Raw genomic sequence first — 6,749 nt, 5'->3', positions numbered from 1 at the left:
AAATGGCAGTGCAGTGCTTGACTATGAAAGCCTGTATAACTTGATTCTGAGAGAGCATATTTTGAATAATTGTGTGTCTGACTTATTGCATCAGTATCTTGTGGACTCAGATCTGACCTCTCCCAAAGAACTGGGAAAGAAGGCAGACAAATGGGTCAGAACAAGGGTGAGCAGAAAAGCTCATACAGGGGGTAACAAGGATGGCAAGAAGAAGGATGGTAAGTCACATGACAAGGGTGTGGACAAAGGTAAAAAATCATCAGAGTCTTCATCAGGCCCACAAACCTCCTCTGGGGGTGGTGGGTCCAAATCCTCTTCTCACAAAGATAAGAAACCTTGGTGTTATATGTGTAAAGCCAAAGACCATTGGGCAACTGACAGACATTGTCCAAAGAAAAACACCAAACCTCCCACAACCACAACCCCAACTGCAACTATTAGTGCCTCTAGTAATAGCAGTGGTGGTGGGAAGAGCACTACTAATAGCCAGTCAAAGGGTGTAGCTGGGCTTACCATTGGTAATGTAGTTGGGGTTGGTCTAGTTAGGGAGATCACTGAGGCTGTTTTAGTCTCTGATGGTGGCATTGACCTAGCCACTTTAGTTGCTTGTCCCCTTAATATGGATAAGTACAAGCAGCTACTCCTGATTAATGGTGTTCAGGTTGAGGCCTACAGGGACACAGGTGCCAGTGTCACCATGGTGATGGAAAAACTGGTTGCCCCTGAGCAGCACCTACATGGTCACCAGTACCAAGTGACAGACGCCCATAGCAACACTGTGGGGGTCATTCTGACCCTGGCGGCCGGCGATTTGCTGGCGGGAACACCGCCAACAGGCTGGCGGTGTCCCGCCAGCAAGTATGACTGTGGCGCAAAAGCCACGGCCATACTGCCGGCCCCTCCATTTTCCCGCCAGGTTTCCGCCTGGTGGTCATAATCCCCAGGGCAGCGACCGCCAGCCTGTACGTGGCGGTAGACACTGCCATGGAAAGGCTGGCGGTAAGGGGACGCAGGGGGCCACTGGGGGCCCCTGCACTGCCCATGCACTTGGCATGGGCAGTGCAGGGGCCCCCAGGCGTAGCCCCGTCGCGCATTTCACTGCCCGAATTTCGGGCAGTGAAATGCGCGACGGGTGCTACTGCACCCGCTGCACATCAACATTGCCGCCGGCTCTATTACGAGCCGGCGGCAATGTTGATGTGCCATTTCCGCTGGGTCAGCGGACGGTAACGCTGTTACCGTCCGCTGGCCCAGCGGAAATGTCGGAATAGGGAGGCATGAATACAGCGGGCAATGGCGGTATTCTGTCTCCCCCGGCCTCGGCGGTCTGGAAAAAAGACCGCCGAGGTCGGAAAGACCACCTGTAAGCCACCCCACGGCTGTTGTGAATCTCAACTGGGGGAGAGGGGAAGGGGGTTTACTGGCCCAAAGAAAGTTGTGGCAGCCACTGACCTACCTATAGAATGTCTGCTAGGCAATGATTTGGAGACTTCAGCTTGGGCTGAAGTGGAGTTGGAGGCCCATGCAGCAATGCTGGGCATTCCTGGGCATATCTTTGCTCTTACTAGGGCTCAGGCCAAGAAGCAAAGAGGACAGGGAAACTTGGATCCTGGAACAATGGACCAAGTGCTCCCAAAAACTAGGGGTAAGAAGGGCAAACCCTTGTCCACTATCCCTCCTTCCACAGATGATTCCCCTTTTGAGGAAGAGGAATTCTCTCCCTGTGCAGAACCTACACCAGAGGAGCTGGAAGCTGACACAGCTGAGCTTTTGGGTGCAGGGGGGCCAGCCAGGGAAGAGCTGAGTGTGGCACAGCAAACCTGTCCCACATTGGAGGGCCTCAGAAAGCAAGCTGTCAAGCAGCAAAATGGTGATGTCACTGACACACACAGTTTACTGGGAGAATGATCTCCTTTATACTGAAGCAAGGGACCCCTGGTCATCCCCCTTCAGTACAGGAAATTCCTCCTAACTCTGGCTCATGACATCCCTTTAGCTGGGCATTTAGGCCAGAGTAAAACATGGGACAGACTTGTTCCACATTTTCACTGGCCCCATATATCAGAAGACACAAAGGAGCTTTGTCGCTCCTGTGTCACCTGCCAAGCCAGTGGCAAGACTGGTGGCACCCCAAAGGCCCCCTTAATGCCACTACCAGTGGTTGGGTGCCCTTTGAAAAGGGTAGGGGTTGATATTGTTGCCCCCCTTGACCCTCCAACAGCTTCTGGAAGTAGATTCATTCTTGTGGTGGTGGACCACGCCACAAGGTACCCAGAAGCTATCCCCTTAAGGACCACTACAGCTCCTGCAATGGCAAAAGCCCTCCTGGGAATCTTTTCCAGGGTGGGTTTCCTTAAGGAAGTGGTGTCAGACAGATGTAGTAACTTCATGTCTGCATACCTAAAAGCAATGTGGAAGGAGTGTGGTGTTACATACAAGTTCACCACCCCTTATCATCCACAAACTAATGGACTCGTTGAGAGGTTTAATAAAACTCTCAAAGGTATGACTATGGGACTCTCTGAAAAACTCAGAAGGAGATGGGATGCCCTATTACCATGCCTCCTTTTCACCTACAGGGAGACACCTCAAAAAGGAGTGGGCTACAGCCCCTTTGAACTCCTATTTGGTCACCCTGTTAGGGGTCCCCTTGCTCTTGTTAAGGAGGGTTGGGAACAACCTTTAAAAGCTCCAAAACAAGACATTGTGGACTATGTACTTAGCCTAAGAAGTAGAATGGCTGAGAACATGAAAAATGCCAGCAAAAACCTTCATGCCAGCCAAGAGCTCCAAAAGCAATGGTTTGACCAGAAGGCTGTCCTGACAGAGTACCACCCAGGACAGAAGGTTTGGGTATTGGAGCCTGTGGCCCCAAGAGCACTCCAGGACACATGGAGTGGGCCCCATCTAATTGTAGAGAAGAAAGGTGAGGTCACCTACTTGGTGGACCTGGGCACTGCGAGAAGCCCCCTAAGGGTGCTTCATTTCAATCGCCTAAAGCCTTACTATGACAGTGACAGGGCTGACTTAACCCTGCTCATGGCTACAGATGAGGGACAGGAAAAAGAGAGTGACTCTCTCCCTGATTTCTTCTCCACCACGGAAACTGATGGTTTAGTGGAGGGAGTAGTTCTGGCAGACTGCCTTACTGCTTAGCAGAAGGAAGACTGTAAAAATCTCCTTGATCAGTTTTCTGAACTCTTCTTCCACACACCTGGTACAACTACTTGGTGTGGGATCATACAATTGATCTCTCTCTTGCCTGTTCTCAAATGTTGGCATGTATATCAATGTACACTTGGCCAGAAACTTGCCCCACCCTTATACTGATACCCTGCCACAGGCCCCAAGGGTAACACATTTTAACCAACCTAACCTTAACTTTAAAACTACTTCCCAACTCCCCTAGACCCTACACCTCCTCCCCCACTCCAGCTGGCCCAACCGACCAGTAATGAGTCCAACCATGAATGCATCCTCAGTCTGAAATCTTGCCATCTGCCCATCTACAGTGCACTTGTACATCAGTGACTGAAAAACAAAAACCTGTCTTTCGTACCCACATTGCTGATTAAATACAGACCTGCCAATGTGAAAAAACACCCTCTGAACCAACAACTACAACTGTGAAAATCAGAACCCGTTCCCAAGACTTTTGGCAAAATAAATCATTCTGTCCTAAACAGATGCGCAATACACCTCAGCACCATGTACCCTTGCATAAATCTACCAAAAAGGTAGTAACTCCTCCAAAAGCATCCCCCTACGTCACCAGTGAATTTGTCCTTTGTCAGGACCAGCAACACAGCTTAAAAAGAAACAACAAAGTCATGTCACTCATGTGTTACTGCCCATTGTGGCCTCACATACCTTCTATAATAGTCAGATTTTCACCATCCCAATTCCCTGATAGCCTTTCCAAAACTCCCTCTTTCTGCTAACTTAGCTGCCCTCCTAAGCTTTTGCCCCACTAGTACTACATAAGCTCCTAAGCCTACCACTTAGGTCAGGCTTGTTATTCAGTACTCCAGGAAGAGGATCTCCCTAGACCAGTCTCTAAATGACCCCTGAACCTGCCCCCCAATACTCGACCAGTGCTAGTCCTGTATTCCCTGGGTACCCATCAATCAGTCAATCACTCAGGATTTATATAGCACAGCTAATCACCTGACAGGGTATCCATCACTTGTCTGAAAATCCCAAGGGGACTTCTGTGGGCTTGTCAGACCTTATTTGCTTTTATATTGTTAAGATAAGGTGATACGTATAGGGTAAAACATCTATTAGCCTCAGAGGTCAACTCAGGCCTTTTGACTCAGACAGGAGTTCGAAATAATCCAAATGAACAATGTAAAACTAACAGACATCAAATATAACATCAACATAATCAATAAGAATCAGTAATTTGAACACACCATGACCTATGTGGCCATAAATTACCACACCAATTTAGTAAAGGTTAAACATTTATTGCCCTTTAGATTAACAATGATAAGATCACGTAAATCATGTGTGTAGGAGGATGGCTTGGTTTGTAGTGGGTACCTTGTGTACTTACACCTTATACCAGGTCCAGTTATCCCTTATTAGGGAAATGTAGTGGTGTTCTAGCACCTTAGGCTGCTAGAGGTAGCTATAGCAGAGTAGCTTAGGCTGAACTAGGAGACATGCAAAGCTCATGCAATACCACTTATAGTTACACAGTACTTATACACAAGTAAAGACAATACTCAGTGTTATCAAAAGTAAAGGTATTTATTTGGGTGACACAGTACCAAAAATATCTTAGAGACAATACTCCTTCTGGAGGTAAGTATTATACACAATTTACACAATAGACACCAAAATTAGACAAGTAAATATTCATAGAACAATCCAAACAATAGGAAATGCTATAGATTGCAATTGGAGAAAATAGGTCTAGGGGCAACACAAACCATATACTAAGAAAGTGGAATGCGAATAACAAATTCCCCCCTAGACAAGTGTAGTGTGTGCGGAAGCGCTGGTAGAGTAAGAATACAGTAAAGGTAAGTAAATTACCTCTCCCCAGAGCCCAGAAAAGCAGGAGTAAAGTACTGCAAATTTCCTTAGGACACACTACACCTCGTGATTGAGATTATGCAGTAACCAACCAAGTCTGTAAACAACAACTGCTGGATCCATGGACCTGAAGACCTCCAAAAGAAGGGGAACAGGTCCAAAAGTCGAAAGAAGTTCCAGGAAGGACAGGAGCCCCTGCCAACCCGGAAGAGGGTGCAAAAGAAGAGTCCACGGTTAGTCGAAGACTGCAAGAATGCACCCTAGGAAGATGCCAGCGGGTTCCTGCATGATGCAAAGGATGTCCCACGACGTGAAGATGGATGCAGACGTGATTTTGTGTTGGAAGTCGCCAACAAGCCTTGGTTACGACAAAAGTGTGTTTTGCATCAAAATGGCGCTGGCTGGACCCAGGAGGGACCTGGGGGCCTCAACTCTATGTGAGGAGGAAGAGGGGGCTCTCAGCACTTTAGAGAGCCCTCAGAATGCCAGACAGCACCTACGGGAGTCCCAGGACACAGGTACAAAGAAGGTGCAAAACACTGTTGGTGCAGCACAACAATGGAAAGTCCCACACTGCGGTAGAACAACTCAGCGAGTTGAGCGTCGCAGGATGGAGTGCTGGGGACCTGGGCCAGGCTGTGCATGAAGGAACTTTGCAAATAGTGCACAGAGTCCTCAGAAGGTGAAGAAGACGCAGTACATAGGGGTACCATCGCTCTAAGGGAAGGCAAGGTCTTACCTCCTCCAAATTGCGCAAGCTAGACCTCAGAACAGTCTATGTCAAAGGGGTCCAACCTCTGTGTCCTAAGGAGCACGCTCGTCGATGTGAGAGGAGTCCAAGGGTATCGGTCGTCGTCTTAGAAGGTGCCTGCTGGAGCAGGGGAGTGACTCCATCACCCCACGGGAGATTTCTTCGGTCCCTCTGGTGCAGGATGAAGACAGGGAGTCCTCAGAGCAGGCTCACTGTGGAAACTGTTGCAGTTGCTGGCTGGAGCTGAAGTTGCAGAGGAAAAGTATCCCTTGTGGATACTTTGTTGCTGTTACAGTGGTTCCTGGAGCAGGCTGTGGTTGATCCGAGGTCAGAGGATGATGAAGTTGTTGCAGAGGATTCCTGAAGGAAACTTGCAAGCAGAATCTGAAGAGAACCCTCAGGAGAGACCATAATAGCCCTGAGAGGAAGTGCTTTGTTCTGCCTACCTGGGACTGGGCTGCCCAGACCCCAGGAGGGCAGAACCCTGTCTGTGAGGTGGCAGCAGCTGTAGCCGCAGTGCAAGCCTGGGAGAGCTGGTTTGGCAGTACTGGTGGTCCATGGTGGAGCCCCCAGGAGGAACGGAATTGGCTCCCCAATACCAGATTTGGATTGGGGGGACAATCCCATGATATTAGACATATTACATGGCCATGTTCGGAGTTACCATTGTGAAGCTACATTTAGGCATTGACCTATATGTAGTGCACCTGTGTAATGACGTCCCCTCACTCACGAAGTCCCGGGAAATGGCCCTGAACTATGTGGGGCCACCTTTGCTAGTGGAAGGGTGCCCTGACACTTACTAACTTTGCACCTAACCTTTAGCAAGTGACTTATAAGTTACTTAAGTGCAGTGAAAATGGCTGTGAAATAATGTGTGCATTATTTCACGCAGGCTGCAATGGCAAGCCTGTGCAAGGGTTTGTCTGAGCTCCCTGTGGGTGGCAAAAGAAAT

Source organism: Pleurodeles waltl, chromosome 1_1 (assembly GCF_031143425.1).
Source record: "Pleurodeles waltl isolate 20211129_DDA chromosome 1_1, aPleWal1.hap1.20221129, whole genome shotgun sequence".
NCBI classification, from domain to species: Eukaryota; Metazoa; Chordata; class Amphibia; order Caudata; family Salamandridae; genus Pleurodeles; species Pleurodeles waltl.
The sequence above is the reverse complement of the archived record's forward strand: the minus strand, read 5'-3'. Positions refer to the sequence as shown.